Source organism: Neltuma alba, unplaced genomic scaffold, assembly GCF_004799145.2.
Source record: "Neltuma alba isolate B1F8T4 unplaced genomic scaffold, ASM479914v2 tig00010901_pilon, whole genome shotgun sequence".
Classification (NCBI taxonomy): domain Eukaryota; kingdom Viridiplantae; phylum Streptophyta; class Magnoliopsida; order Fabales; family Fabaceae; genus Neltuma; species Neltuma alba.
The window spans coordinates 841,881-859,206 of NW_021635684.1; the positions used below are offsets into that span (position 1 = coordinate 841,881).

Sequence of the window (17,326 nt, forward strand, 5' to 3'; positions counted from 1 at the left end):
TTCCAAAAAACCCTTACTTTACGATTGAGTCCCTGAAAATCTTCTCGTCCTTTAGGGTGATTTCTAGAATTCCTAACAAAACAGGTTTGATAACCTGCCCATTCCAGACTAATTCTAGTAGTTCTAGGCCTAAAATTCAGAATGATACAACAGCCTTGTTATGTTGTCTACCAAATACTAATGTTATCTTGCAAACATTTCACTGCAGAGGTTAATTCTATTGCCAGAGCTGTCTTCATTTATTTCAATCTGTTCTTTTAGCTGTTTGGAGAATCACGGAATTATAGTGCTTCCCACTTTTCACTTTTCGTTTTAATTTTCCTAATCAATATCTAGACAGGTCAAGTTAGCGAAGACTACGAACTAACTGCAGAGGTTTACCATAGTGTTTGAAAGTATATGAAGGTAATATAATGCAATTTTTTTGAAGTTCTTGAGGGTATACTTCATTATCTAATGTGCTAAGTGTAAGAACCGTCTTATATTACTACTGGCAATTAATTTTTCTTGTTTTAAAAACAAAATAGTCCCAGGAGTTATTGCTTTTAGGAGGAGAGATTTTAACTGTCTTAAGGGGCAAGATCTTTAGCTCAATGCTTCAAGTGATGCAAAACGCTGGAATGAACGATCCTTCTCGTTATTTTCTCATTGAAGTAAGCACTCGTTCTTATGATCAAGGTGTTATTTTTTCAGCTGAATCTGACTGAAAGCCACTTCTCTGTAGGATGTATTCTATGTCGATACAAGGATTTGATTATACCATTACCTATATATGTTTCTCTCCTTGTAATCTATAGCTAGAGGGAGACTGCATGATAAGACATTAGGTTGCTTCATCCTGATGATGTGCATAATGGGGCTGCTTATCCAAATGTTACTTTTCCACTAGTTTTGCGTTTGCAAAAAAGTGTAGTGTCTGCACGATTTTCAGAGCCACAGAGATCACTGAGGATAGGAAGTGAACAACAGGAAATCTTTGCTATTTTTTGAGATAAATGTTTCTATGGGAAGTTAATACCGTGGGATACTAAGTCCCACATTGAGTAGCATGGGATGCTTAATAGGATATTTAGCTAAATAGTGCCCAAGTTATGAACAACTGGTTTTTGGAATAGAGTTCCTCATCCCACTTCTCAAAACCTCGAGACAACGAAAAAGAGAATCGAAGATCTACTCATAAATTTTTCTCATCAGGTAGCAGATGATGGCTCTCTTTATCATACAGACTTTTCAGGAGTACGATTTTCATCATAATTGGCTGCTCTTACCCCTGAACAACACATTCACAGGACATTGAGCTGAAGATTAATTGATAATTGATATCATGAAGATGGCTTACTGTCGTAGAATCTCTTTTTGTTGCATTGAATGGTAACCTGTTCAAGAGATCCGTGGCAAGGGAGATGATATAGCTGCCTGCATACTCGAATCATCCTGTGCGAGGTTAAGCCTTTTTCCAGGCTTTTTTGTTCCGAGCTACTCAAATACACATAAAGTCAACCTTTTTCGTATTCACCTGGAGATAGCCCAAATCCATATTGCTTAGATGTAACATTTTTCCCCATCTCTTTTTTTTTTTTGGGAACATTTTCCCCATCTCTTTTTTTTTTTTCAAAAAATAAAAGAGTCCGGCAAAGCTGTATAAAGGGATCAACGGAAACAGGGAGTCAGGCCTGTAGGCTATGTCCCTCTATGTAATGAAGTCCAACAACCCATAAATGGTTCTTGAATCGTAAGATAGTTGGTACTAATAAGTAATAAGATTAGCACATTTATTTGTTTTTCTGTAGGACATAGCATGGTAAGAAAATCCCAAAAAATACTCTTTAAATTTTAAAATCTCAAATCAAAAATTACTATAAAAATATGTTGTTATTTACTTTTTAAACGTAATTAATTGTTATTAAACTGTAGTACATAATACTGATTTGAAATTTTAAAATTCAAGAGATTTTTTTTTTTGGATTTTCCCATCATCTTATTGCCATGGAAAGGAAAAAAAATAAAAATAAATAAGAGGAAGCAATACCAATTAGAAGATTTGTAGATAATTGTTTTGTTCTCGTTGTGCGTGTTATCCTTACGCAAAGCGTGCTAAACTTTTTAATATCATTCTAATTCTAAATTTTATGTGATGTTCGCCCAACAATGCATCATCCTTATAAGAAAGAACATAATTCTGAAAGACTAGATTCTTGCCGAGGGGAAATCTCTTCAATTTATAAATCCCATCGCACTTATGAGAGTTTCCAGTGTGGGACTTGTAACATCCTCTTTTTGCCCAATCTATATGATCATCTGAGCAATTTATTGAAAGCCAGAGAAATCAGCCTCAGAAACATGTGAATGCCGATGGTCTAGATAGCTGCAAAACTGGACTTCTTCAAAAAGAAAAAGAAACAATTTTCTTACTATCCTTAATCCAAATCACGTGCCAATTATACTCGAAAGGGGTCGAACTCGCACCTCATAATTTGAAAAGAAAAATCTAAGTAAAATGCTTAGTGTTATTGGGTTACAAGATCCTAAACAAAAATAAATAAATAAATAAATATATCAGTTTAGGTGTCCCTCGTATAGTTCATATTGAAATTGAAGTAAATAATATGTGCCAATTTTCAAATCTATTACTTGAGATATGGTCTTAGGACCTGACGTAATTACAAAGATTTCCCAATAGCCAAATGTTTTGAAGTGTCACAGGGTACTCTGTTTTTCTCTGCTGCACGAGTTATTTCCAATTATTCCTTTCTTTATATTAACTGCCCTCGCTGTATATTAGCTCAAATTTCAGAGACAAAACATTTGGGATGTTTTGTTATTCTAATTTATAACTCAACGAATTAAGCCAGGCATGTTTTGAAGGGTTGGCCATTCAATCTATTTTCCGACAGAAGGACAACTAAAGGTAGAACAATTTGACACGGATCTGAGATATTTTTGTTTTACTCTCTGCTGTATTTTCAGTCATGCTTCGGAAGTTTTGATTCACTCTTTCGTCTTGAAACTTTAGGTGTAAATAGCCAAAAAAGTTGATGGGATTTTTGGTTGAAAAGAAGTTGGTGGATTAGCAAGAGCGTGGCTCATCAAACAAGAGCTTGAATACAGATCCCCCTTATAAATATAGGACTTTATTGCCAGGTAATCCTTTTGGTTTTATGTACAAGAGGATCCTTTTAGAGATGACGTGTTCCTATTGACTTGTATAATCTTATTTATCACTCGAACGCAAATTGTATTTTTTGATTATATTTATAAATCATATATTATTAAATTTTTCACATGAATATATAGTATAAAATAAGAATAAAGTTAGAAAGTATAGACCATAGAATATTCATGGGACAAGCCATTAAAATATAAAGTACTATATATTAAATGAGGTAAAATTAAAAAGTTGTTAAATTTTAAAACAGAGTTAATAAAATATAAATTTTTTTCTTTAATTTGGTTCTATAAAACATGTTAAAAGTCAAAACTACCCTATAAATATGAACAAAGAGGTATGCTCTCAGACAAATTCCCGTTACAAATATAGGACATTATTGCCAGCTAAACTTTCCAATTCTATATAGTAGTATAACAGAATCTTTTAGGGATGAGTTATTTCTATTTACTCGTTTAGTTTTATTTATAAGATAAAGAGAGAATTAATTTTTTTGTCATATTTATAATTTTTCTTATTAAAATTTTCACATAAATGTACAATTGTGCCTTTTATTTATTATTTACGAGAAAAAATCATTCAATATAAGATATGTATTAAATAAAGATAAAGATAGAAAATTATTAAATTTAAAGATAAATAAGTGATGTTTAAGGTCTTTTATATCATGGTAAAACATAATGGAAGTGTATTATATATAGAAACAGAAGAATATACTCTAAGATCTACTAATAGTTTATCTGAAAATTTTAATTTCATTTTTCATTTTTATCCATATTAAATATGGAATAAATTTGTAGGTAGATTTGTAAGCCTTCATTTAACTGTACGGAATTAATTATGATGGGTTTTTAAACCCAACTTATAGCAGCCTTCTTATGTTAGAAAAGAAGCGTAGATGAGGTTATTAAGTTTGATTAATTAATGTAGTGGAAAAAATCATATATAGGACTAATAATGATCTAGATTGAACTATAATAATCTTGTAGTGAAAAATTGACATTCTTATGTCCATTTCACATGGGAAACGGGACAGTTCTCCTCATTTTTGTCTCTTAGTGATAAAAGCTTCTCTTTGAAGAGACTTGATTAATTAATTGATTGTTGTGAAGATAAGCAGGGATAAGTATTGGGAAAAATATGAAATCAGAAAAAAGAAAATAAAATCTAAACCTGTCTTCATTATATTGATGTCATGATGTGTTAAAGGGTCAGAAATAGTGTTTATTGATGTAATCAAAATCTTCTAGTTTTCTATTAGCACACTATCAAATAAATGACGCTTTTTAGGGGAAAGAGGACAGTGCCATCAAATCTCATCAATAAACTCTCACTTATGACTCAAAGACCACCGTATTGTACCAAACTAGTTATGTTCAAGAACCAAAAACTATGCCTATTGAAACAAATGACAATTAAGAAGACTTTGGAAACTGAAACAAACTAACAGTCAATAAAACCAGAAGCATACACAAAAGATGGGCAGGAAAAAAATCCCAGAAAAGAAAACGTGAAAGAACAAAGATCAGAATATTAAAATTCAGCCGAGCTCGGTTAGTCAATTAAAAAAAAAAATTAGAGGGGTAATGACCGAATATTACAAGATTTACAATCTCCTACTTAAGGGCCTAATATTAAATCCAACTACAAGGCCAACGGTAGTAAATCAAACTAATTAGCCGGTAAATCAATCTCGTAGTCGGTTCTAATCAATAGCTTTGGACGGGGCCGATTTGGTTGATTTTTTTGGTTCCTTTTTTATGATTATGAAATAGCATCATTTTGAGTTTTTTTTTGAAAAAAAACTTAGCAGCCGTTCAGATTTGTACTTTAATATTTCTATTTTGTTGGATTTTGTATGATTTTATGTTTTGTTTCGTTTACTCTTTTTAAGATTATATATATAAATTTATGTATATTTTAATTAAATTATATTATTTTAATGATGATTGGATTGAATCTTTGATGCAATCAATATTAAATCACTTACCTTTAAATTACTTCCTAATTCCTCAACTAGTTTAATATAATTACCTAAAAACAGTAACCAAAGAAAATATTCATCATATCAAATAATATTCCAGAACATTCTTGTAATAATTCATTGATGTCCATTCTATTAGTTTTGGCGAATGGTTTAAGAAACATCCTTAATCCAGAGATGATTTGTTACAATCACTGTATATGGCTTATCTCCTCAGAGATTATTATATACTACCTCCGGTCCTTAATATAAGATCTCGTTTAATTTATTTTGGTCATAAATATAAGACTCTAATCCACTTTGTTTTTCATATTTATGCATTTTTTTCCAAAACAGTCTTTTTAACAATGGTAGTTCTAGCCAATACACTTGATTAGCAAGAATATTTTAGGAAAGAAAACATCTATTTATTACAAATAACTAACTTAATTTCTTTTTTAATCTCCTCAAATTAGTTAACTATCTTTTATAATTAGGACCAAAGGTAGTATTATACTTCTAATAATATTCAGAAGACTCTTGCTTTTATCTCTAGAATTTTCATTTAACTATTGATTGGAAAACAAAAAGGAATAAACTCATACACTATTTATTTGCTTTCTTTATATGTGGTGTAAAACATACAACGTAGATGCCACAGATATCCAGAACTGTTATGTTAGAAATTAATATATTTGAGCCTTCCTACTTCTTGTGGTGCATTTAAGTTTGCATTTAATCTTCAGGCCCAAAAAAACAAAAAAACTTAAACCATCAATTTGCACGAGTCCTTTCAAACGTGCTCACACACACACACACACACACACACACACGTTACTTCCTTAGACTCTTAGTTTTTATTCATAAATTATTCTTAATTAATTCGCACAGACTAAATAAGTTAGTTAAAAATTGAAATTAGTTGATGTGGTTAAATTATTTTAATATTTTTTTAAAAAATATTTAATTAAATACAATTAATTCTAATCAAATCTTCCTGATTTCTCCCTATACCTCTAGTTATTTTACAATATCCATATTAATGTTATTACTGAAACTATTCCCTAATCCTAATTATAGGATAATCTTAACTAGTTCATGACTTTCAAGGAGTGATAGTTGATATTTTGAAACTTATAAAAATGTATGACGAACTTCTAATTTTACTCTTTATTGAAAGTAACGTCTTAAATAAAGTGCCCTGTTGAAATTTAAAACATGCCAACAACATCAATACAAGTTAGATTTAATAAAAGGTGCTAGTTCCTCACATGCTCAATTAAAATTCGAATCCTCAGGAGAAAAAAATGCCAACAACCTAGTGGTTAACTGGTGCAATCGAAGGAAGGGGGTGACTGGAAAAAATTATAAACTCTACATTCATAGATTTTGCAAAAATAAGAATATGACAAGTTTGTCAAAAAGTAATCTATAAATGGAAATGGGAAAAATAGTATAAATATCATTTGGTTAGAATTACCATTTGGTGACATATTTAGCATGTACAACTATTATAAAAGTTATTTTGAAATAAATAAATAAATATGAAAAACAAAATAAATTAAAATCTTATATTTAAAATCAAATTAAAAGTTAAATTAAATTTTATATTAAATATAGGAGATATGGTACTTTGTTAGGGGCCATTCCTCTATACATTTCTTGTTTTTTCTATAATTAAATATCCGGTAGAATTGGGGGGACAAACTATCCTAGCCCGCTTTCAAAGTAGATCCCCTTTCTCGTTGTTTCAACTCAACAAACAAAAATTTTCCGGCTGGGACCCACAGGCTCATGTATGACATCACAGTGACGAGATAATCACCAAAGCATGAAAGCAGAGCTGTTTTTTTTTTTTTTTTTGGGGGTCTGACTCATACTTTACTCAGTTCATTGTATGGGAAAAAAAACTCTTAAAAAAAATACCATTCTTCTCTCTTATGCCCACCTTTAACTAACATTCATATGCTTTTTGAACTATTTTCTGCCAAATTAACGGGTTTGAGATTTTACTGCAGAATCTTCGGAAATTCAATTCTTAAATGCTCTTCCCATCATAACATAAGAATTAATAACAAGCCTTCCTCTCCCACTCAAATTGTTTCCCATCTAAAGGTGGCGATGGTGGTGGAAAACAAACCACATTTTTCCATGAAAAGCCATACCATTTCAATCAAACAGAGTAATATTTACGACTTAGATTTCACACCATAGCCTCTTAAGTCTTCCTCCGCTTCCCGTCCCTTAACATTTAAAGCTTCAAAAATCCCACCCTTATTCTTGCAGCCCAACTTTGTCTATCTTGTAACCTTCTTGTTCTTAGCTTCTTCTTCTTCTTCCTTCTTGTTCTTGAAAATGCCTTCAACTGCTCTGCAATGGCTGAGCCTTGTGGGCATGATATGGCTTCAAGCCATAAATGGCACAAACAACAACTTTCCTGCATATTCCTCTCAGTTAAAGCAGCTTCTTTCTATATCTCAGTTACAGCTCAATAACTTAGCTTTCGCCTCCGATGCCGGAAAACTTTTTGGTTGGTTTTCCGGCGTTGCCGTAGCATACCTTCCTCTTTGGCTTGTCCTCATCATTGGTTCAATTCTTGGGCTAATAGGTTATGGTGTGCAATATCTCTTCATAACAAACCATATCTCTTCTCTGTCATATTGGCATGTCTTCTTCCTCACAGTTCTAGCTGGAAATAGCATTTGCTGGATTAACACTGTTTGTTATGTTGTCACCATCAGAAACTTCCCGTCCGATCGCCAAGTCGCGGTGGGATTATCAACTAGTTACCAAGGTTTAAGTGCAAAGATTTATACCAACATAGTTGAAACTGTTTCTCCACACAAAAAAGCCAGAACCTTTCTTTTTCTTAACTCTGTCACGCCCCTTATAGTTAGCCTAATAACAGCCCCTTTGGTTAGAGAAATTAAAGCCACAAGATTATCTTCTTCATCTTCATATCTGGCCGTTGGGTTCATTGTAATGTTTGTGATCACAATTGGAACTGGTATATATGCTGTTATAACCAGCTTACAATTTGTATCAGGAAAGTTGCCTCCTTTGGGCAGTTTGATTGGGATTTTAGTAACCCTTTTGGCTCCTTTGATAGTTCCAGTGACAGAGAAGGTTAAAGAATTAGTGGGGTTATGGCAGGAAAAGAGAGAGAGGCAAAGAGTGTATGATTTTACCGCAGAAGAGAACAGTAATAATGAAGTCAGAACAGAGGATGAAGTAAAAGATGAAGAAGAAGAAGAAGAAGAAGAAGAAGTTGGTTTTGGTGTGAGGGAAGAAATTGGATGGAAGTTGATGATGAGAAGGATTGATTTCTGGTTATATTTCTTTGTGTATCTTTTTGGTGCCACAATTGGATTGGTGTTTCTGAACAACCTGGGACAGATTGCAGAATCCAGAGGTTGTTCTGGTACTTCATCTCTGGTTTCACTTTCTTCTTCTTTCAGTTTCTTTGGCCGTTTGATGCCTTCTCTCTTGGATTATTTCTGCAGGTAACTTTTCTTCCATGTTCTTCTCCTTTCTTCCTATAATTCTCTCCAGTCTCATCACTCCTCTAACTTCATAAATTGCATTTATCTCATCATTAAAAGCTATTGATGTCTGTGTTTTAGTTCGTTGATCTGTTTCATTAATAAGCTCATCAAACTCATATAGCCGGGATTTTTTACTTGATTTCAAGACATTGTTTACAGTCTTAGTTCATTAAAAAAAAAAAAAAAGATAAGGATAAATTAACCCCATCAAAAAAAGACACGTTGAAAGAATCTTCCAATCCATTGATTTTTTTTTTTAATATAGATTTGTGAGTTTTCATTTCGGTCTATTTTCTATTAATGCTATATATAAAAATTTAGTAACTAATTTATAAATAGATTACCTCCGGTTTTATTTATAAGACCTCGTTTGTAAGTTATAAACAAGATATTATAATTAGGACCGGAGATAATATTAGTTATTTATAATATCTATGTAAAATCTATATAAAGTATTTATTTAATCATACTCCCAAAGACAAAATCTTTTTTAGATATGCAATTAATAGGAGTAATTTAAAAAAAATAATACATTAAAATAAATTTCTAAATAGTTCTACATTTAAGATACATTTAGGATCGGATGATTTTATCTTGTGATTGTTGTCATCATGTCATATCACCTGTTGAACTAAATAAATAATGTCATTTCGAAGCTTTGTTAGATGGCATGACACGACAGGCAACAATGTATAAATTTAATTAAATTTATAGATTTTAATCTCAGTCCTACCAAAAAAAAAAGGGGGGAAATTTGGAATAAAATCTAATTTAAAATTTAATGGGTAATGGGATCTAAGGATTTTGTACAACTTAACTTTTTTTATGTGTAATTTATCTCCTTTTTGTGCAATAATTTTTCTTTGTACGATGTGCAACTCAATTTTCTTTGTGCAAAATAAAATTCTTTTATGTGTAAATCATCTTCCTATGTACAAACTAATCCCTTATATCTAAATAATATTTTGCACAAACCATCTTTTCTTTGTACTATTTATCTTTCTTTGTATGCAATTCATTCTATAAACCATTTGTCAATTAAATTTGTAATGAGAAATTTACCACTAATTTTTTCAAATAAAATCCCAACCATCTGTTATTGTCTGTTTTTTTGGCCAACTCATCTATTATTATCTATTGACAATGTATGCGCACATATAATTGAGACCTAGAGGGTGTTTGTCTAACTCTAAAAAGTGCTTTTGAAAAGTTTTTTTTTTTTGTAAATCGAGACAAATTCCTCCACGATTTACTTTATATACTGTAAATGTTTTTAAAATCATACTTTTATATCTCCCCAAACACCCCCAATCCAAGTACTATGAGTAGTATTGCCGTTGGAATAACTAGCCGTTTAACCTAGATCGTCTCCTTTCGTTTTTTTTTTTTTTAGGGGAAAGTCCAGAATTTCGAGACCAGCTTCAATGGTGGCATTAATGGCTGCAACATCAGCATCATTCTTTCTACTTCTGAATCATAAAGACCTATCTCTGTACACAAGCACAGCCATGATTGGAATCTCTTCTGGGGCCATAACTTCCATGGCAGTGTCCACAACCGTGAACTATTTGGCACAAAGAACTTCTCGGTGAATCACAATGTGGTTGTTGCCAACATCCCCGTCGGCTCCTTCTTGTTGGCATATCGGCGGCGCTCGTCTACCGGAAACAAGGCGACCGACACGACGGAAAATGCTTTGGCATGGATTGTTACAGGAGCACCTTCATCTTGTGGGGTTCACTTTGTTGTTTAGGCACTGTCTTGGCCTTGATTCTTCATGCTAGAACTCGCAAATTTTACTCACAAAAGCCTTAATTAGTACACATGGCATTTTAATTTATACATGTTTCGCATGCGACCTCTTTAGTAAATAAATTAGAGAGGATATTAGGTGAGTAGATGGATCACATAATCTGAACCAAAGTGATCTAACTACAGGCTGATAATACACACACAAACATATATATGTATATAGTTACGTACGACTCTTAATTGTTTTAATGATTATAAATTATTTAGCTTATTGCATGCAATTCATGGCATATAGGAGTGTGTGTGTGTGTGTGTGTGTGTGGGTGTTGGCAGGCTTCATGAATTGTGGCCATTATGTGGGAGGAATATTAATGATTAATCAAAGTTTATTTATTTTCGGACCCGAATTAATCAGCGAATGAATAACTCTGTTTTTTATACTCATCAGATAGATATACATGTGAAACAGTATAGTTAGAAAAGTGAAGACAGACAGAGGTGGGTTAATGGTGCAAGCTTCCATAGATCCTCTCTTAATTTTGAGTCTGAATTTTAGAGGAGACACTTTTTAAGTAATAAAAAAGCCACAAACCTCGAATTGAATTAATCAGTTACTCAAATACATGATAATAGAATACTAAAAAAAAAAAAAAAAAATACCATATCATAATATATATATATCCCCAAAAGAAAATAAAAATAGTAAGGACAAAAATTCACTTTTTGAAACACTTACTACTTGATTAATTTATACATACATATAAATTTTATCCCGTACAAAAAAATGAACAGAGTAAATATAACAAAACAGTATAATATAATAAGACATCAGTGAAATGTATTATAAGTTTCATCAGTAAATTACTCTAATAACAACATCACCGTTTATGTTTACACGAAGTCTACAAGCTTTTTTTTTTTTTTGGGTTAAATTCTATAGAACGTTGCAATATTGTACAGAAGTGCGGTTAGGCTGACGCAGGACACACGTAACTGAGCGTTTGATGCCCAGAGGGAGGGAGAGGCAGTGATTAAAGGGAATGAACAAGGGATTGATGTGACAGGGACTAGGCATCGTGGTAGCGCCACGTGTCACTGACTTTCGTGGCTGAGTGCTGAGAGAAACTTTGACGATTAATGTTGAAAGAAACTCTCAAGATGCTGACGGCCATGGAAAGCCATGTGGGGCCCACCAGTTGCATGCAAATGCAGTTCGTGGTAATTAATTTCAACGGCAATCATCACCCACCAATTAATTGCGGGGGTAATTAATAATTGTGTTTATCAATTTTCAGGATTATTTATCATGTCTGCATAGTTTTGTTTTATTTTGTTTTGAATTTGGCTTCTCTTTATACTGTTCAGATTATTTTACTCATAAAAATTGAATATATCAGTTCATTTTTAAAAATACAGAGTAATTTTTATCAATAAATAGTCTTATTTTTCTCTACTACTATATATTTCTCTAACCTTATAAAATAAAAGCTGATTTGTATGTGATCGGTAATAAATAATCTGGGAGACCGGGGTCATGATGGATAAGGCACGTAAATATGATAAATTACTCTTTTACTATCTATAAGTCATTTATACTCAAATCAAAAAATATATTAAATTGATATATTTTTTTAATTTGCCTTTATAAAAAATATATTAAAAATATATTATATAATTTCTGTCCCCTATTTACCTTATTTCTTTCCCTATTTATTAACGAATAAGGGAAAATTTTTAAAAAGTTCATTAATTACTCTACATGTAATTGACTTATATTTAAAAACAAATTTTTAACAAGTAACTTATAAATAAAAAACACAGTAATATGATATAAATGAACATAGGTAACTACCTCAAAATGAGCACTTTAATTTTTATACCCACCAATTAATAATCTTTGAAATTATATGAGTAGTTTTTTTTTTTTGCATATGAAAAAAATATACAATGGTGAAGGTAAATTTTGGTGATGGTATAAATAAAAATTATCAATATCAACTTGCATGTGTTTAATCTAACTTAAATAGAATTACCTCCAATAGGATAATACTTATGTTTTAACCCAAAAAAGAAAACCTGCGTGTGATTAATCTAACTTTTTCTACCAAAAGAGTCAATTTTATTAATTCAAAAAAAAACCATAATACAACCACTAACATCCGAAACCAAACAGAATACAAAAAAGAAAAACCTACGAATACAACCTACCAAACAACTCAAACCAAAACGAAACCTAGCGTATAACCTATAAGTATAAAACGAAAGAAACTGAAACCTAACTAAACAAATAAGGGGAAATAGCTATGAAAGTGTTAGATAAGGAATATAATCACTAAGAAGTTTCAATAACAACTTTCAATAACAACTGAGAACAACTTACAATAACAAATTAACTGCTCACTAGTTATTGAGACTCGTTGGTAATTATTTTTTTCATGGCACCTCATTGTATTTTCCCCAACAAACAACACAAGTTAATTTTTAATATAGCATTTCAATCCGAAGACAAAGAGAGAAAAAAAGAAAAAAGAAAAAAGGGGCCCACGTATGTTATTCAATCTAACTCAACCCAATTAACTGGGACAAAATGTACTTTTCAAAAAATGGTTGGCATGTCTGAAATTAGAAAATTGATGAGATCACATTATAAATATTAAATGGGTGCCTAATAGTAGTTAAGATACTATCATGTTATCATGTACCAAAAAAACTAAGTTATATTAATTTAATCTCAAAACATCTAAAGTAGTATCAAACATAACAGAATAGAATCAACGTCATTGTTTACTCCAAACTTTGGTTCTGATAACACACACACACACAAAACACGGCAGTGTTTGAGACGCAAGAATAAATTAACAAATGACCAAAAATTAAAATGATTCACAAAATAGGTGAATGGTTATGCCCACAAGAAAGAAAAATGTCATAATAAAGAAAGTCTCACATTGGTCCCTCACTGGATTATGACACCTAATTTCCACCTCAAGGCACCCAAAATGAATCATCATCGTAATTAAGATTTATTTGATTTAATTTACTAGACATTTTATTTTGTTATTCTTTAAAGGGCTAAGGAGCGCCCAGCACCCTGAACTATTTACTCAGGTGCGTCCAGTGGCCTAAAGTAATTTTGGGTGCATCCAGTGTCCTAAACTAATTAAAATAGTACGTCTATATCCCAAGCTAACAGAAATGTTATGTTTAACTGTTACTTTCCTGACTCAGCTTAAAGTTGACCCCATATATCCTAAATGGTAGACATATGGACATTTAATATGTAGTATTCTTACTCAAAATTGAATTTATTTCCTTCCTCTTCTTCTAAATAAATTGACTTTTGAGTAAGAATAACACACATCGGGTGCCCATGTGTGTACCATGTAGAATATTCTGGGTCAACTTTAAGCTTAGTCAAGAAAGTAACAGTTAAACATAACATTTCTGTTAGCTTGGGATATGGACGCACTATTTTAATTAGTTCAAGACACTGGATGCACCCAAAATTACTTTAGGCCACTGGACACACCTGGGTAAATAGTTCGGGGTGCTGGGCGCACCTTAACCCTTCTTTCAATAAACAAATTGCAACTGTGATCCATTAAGTTTATATAAAATTTCAGCTTGATTCTTTTATTTTGTGAAGTATTGTAAACCTCTAATCCTAAACCGTAAGTCCTAAATGATGATTATTTTTTTTGCTAACTCATTGTAACTTTTAAAAATTAAACATAATATGTCAATATTTGGAAGTTTTGTTAACATTTAAAATTTTAATTAATGATGTGCCATTTTTTTAGTTAATGAAACTAAAGATCTTAGAGTTAGAGAACTCAAAAACATTATATAAAATTAAAGGAAATGAAAAATTTTCAAAAGTCTAATACACTTCCAATTTTTCTGTAAATTTAAGCTTTTGAAAGTTCATAGCTGATTATTTTCCTTTTTGATAATTCTCAAAAAGTAAACCATTTTTTTAAATAAAATATAATACTTTTTAAAAGTTAAAGACAAAAATATGCTTTCAATTAAATTTTATTTTATAATCTTTAAAGGTAAATTAAAAATATACAAAAATATTTAAAAGTAGAACCCATTCACTAATACTAATAGTAATATATTGTTAATTTATATTAAGTTAGAGATATGTCATATGTCAAATATGGACACCCACAAATTTTTTGAAACCCTAAAATTTCCTAAAATAAATAAATATGTAGAGACATACATAATAGTAATTCCAATTCCAATATCTTGACATGAATTTGATCATTTTTTTTTCATGTGCCTATTTTTCTTGACTTTAAATAATTAAACTTGCTTAGAGATCTAACGCATCGGTTTGCTTTGAGGCCGATATACCACAACTAAAAGAACATGAACCTAAGTAACTCCATCATGTAACCCCATCATGAAGCCTCGCATTGTGGTATCTATCATGCGGCACCGTCCCATATATTTAGTATATCGTAATGCTGAAGCAATATGTCATATTGCGTTCTGAACAAAACGTAAACCATTATTCATTTTATGTGACAAAAACAAAAAATTATTTCATCCGATCTAGGGAGGCATCCTAGCTCTTGGGTGCCTAGGTAAACGCCTGAAGGTAATTGACGGTTCGTCTGCCCAATATTGGTATGACCTAGGAGGAAAGGAGATTTCGCCCTGCCCTTGGTCGTGGGGTGAGCCCAACCCCTTTCCAAAAATTTTCTTACCAAAAAAAAAAATGTAAAAAAATAGATAACTAATTTAAATCATAAATTAAGCTGCATATTTATAATAAGTATTTGTTAGTTTTCTTAAAATACCGTTTTTAATTAATTATTATCCCTATGATTAGTACGGAGGACTTGAGAAAAACATTATTTCTGGTTTCTTAATATAATAGTCAGATAATTAATTTAAGGATATTTAAAAAATTAGTTAAATTAGGTATTGTTTATAACAAATTAGTGTTAGTTTTTTAAAATCCTTGTTAATCATGTACAATGGAACTATCCCTTGATAAAATCCCTTAATATCATATAAGTGTTGGTTTTCTAAAATAACCCTGATAATGTGTAGAAAGGAATTATCCCTTGATAAAATCTCTTAACCTCCTGTATAATCGATAAGGATATTTTGTGAAGAAAATCATATAAATTGTAAATAATGTTGAGTGAGATCTTATATTTAGAACCAAAATAATAGTTTTGCGTAGTTCTTATATTAAGGACCGGAGGTGGTATATAATTTGAGTAATAAAGTACGTTAAAGTATTATATTTGAGTAAAAAAAAACTTAATATCATATAAGTGTTGGTTTTTCTAAAATAACCCTGATAAATAATGTTGAAAGGAATTATCCCTTGATAAAATCTCTTAACCTCCTGTATAATCGATAAGGATATTTTGCGGAAGAAAATCATAAATTTGTAAATAATGTTGAGCAGGTCTTATATTTAGAACCAAAATAATAGTTTTGCGTAGTTCTTATATTAAGGACCGGAGGTAGTATAAATTTGAGTAATAAAGTACGTTAAAGTATTATATTTGAGTAAAAAAAACTTTTAACCAATTTATACATTTAAAATTAGAGAAGTTAATAAAATCCCACTGAAAAAAGATGTTCATATTTAAAGTGGGCTAGCAAGGAGGGGGCACCGTCCTAGACCTGATCGACGGCCGAAGGCCATACGTGCAGGCATGAGTTGTCGGCAATTCCATGAATGTGCCTTTGATTGAAAGACATTAAACGCATAAGGTTAGCCACAGACAAACGTAATTCATAAACAGAAGAGTGTAGGTTAAAAGACATGTAGCGCCTTAATTTTATTTAATTTTTAGGTACAGATATTTTTTTTGATGCATCTAATATTCTAATTTTATTTTTAGCACATCCAAAACTTTAAGATTAGTGTGCTCGATGAAATTAAAAATATAACATCAATGTGCTGGATGCTTCAGGAAAGTAAGATCAGGATATTATGCTAACAAAAATAAACATTTAGCCAACTCATATATTTATTAACAGCCAAAACCAACGTCTGATTCAAAAATATGGGAGACGCTTTGGGGTTTTTGAATATAAATTTTGGAAATTAAATTCAAAAGATTGAGATTGGCAAGAAATTGAATGAGTTGATCGATCTAGAACAAATGGGAAACTTTGTTCTTGCTGTTTCTTAAACGTTGTTACCAAACAGGGTGTGCCATTATTAAATTTTTTAATTTCGACAAATTGAAATGTTGTGAGTGTTGGGGAAAATATATGCTGACTTGTTTGACTGGGCCTCAGCATGATGAGGCACAAGCCAACATTTTTATGTGCCATTGACTGGGAATACCGCGACTTCTGTGTTTTGACTAACCCACTGAGATGGTACCCTGTAGACAAAAAGGATTTCACTTTTAACAAATACAGGAAAATACTTATTTCTCTGCTATTATTTATACAGTATTTGAACATGTTTTGTGAAAATAAAAAAAATTAAACTACCTCATTAATTATATCTCAAAACTTGATAACTTTTCAATTAGGGAAAAAGACAGTAAAATACCTTCAAAATTACTAAATAACAAATTAGGGTAGGTAAATTTCAAAATCCCAATTCAGACCCAATGTACCATTTTGGAATTTTCAAATGTTGTAAAATTACACAATGCTTACTACTTTTACTTTTTTTTAAACTTTTTTTTAATATACTGCCACATCAGCAATTCCGGTCGTCGGAGCTTCGACGCCGACGACCCTACCGGCGACCAACCACCGGAGTTCCGGCAACGGTTACCGGAGTTTTCGGTGACCGGTTGTCGGTTCCGATGACTACTCTTTCTTATATATTGACTACTCTTTTTTAGCTATTGACTACATTTATTTTTGAACTTTGATGACACATTACCGGAACTCCGGTGACTA

The 17,326-nt window shown here is 31.5% G+C and overlaps 1 pseudogene; it reads left to right on the top strand.

The window, feature by feature from the left end:
• The first annotated feature begins 7,263 nt into the window (after positions 1 to 7,263).
• On the top strand, positions 7,264 to 10,656 carry LOC114759817 (protein NUCLEAR FUSION DEFECTIVE 4-like; annotated as a pseudogene).
• Positions 10,657 to 17,326: the final 6,670 nt, after the last annotated feature.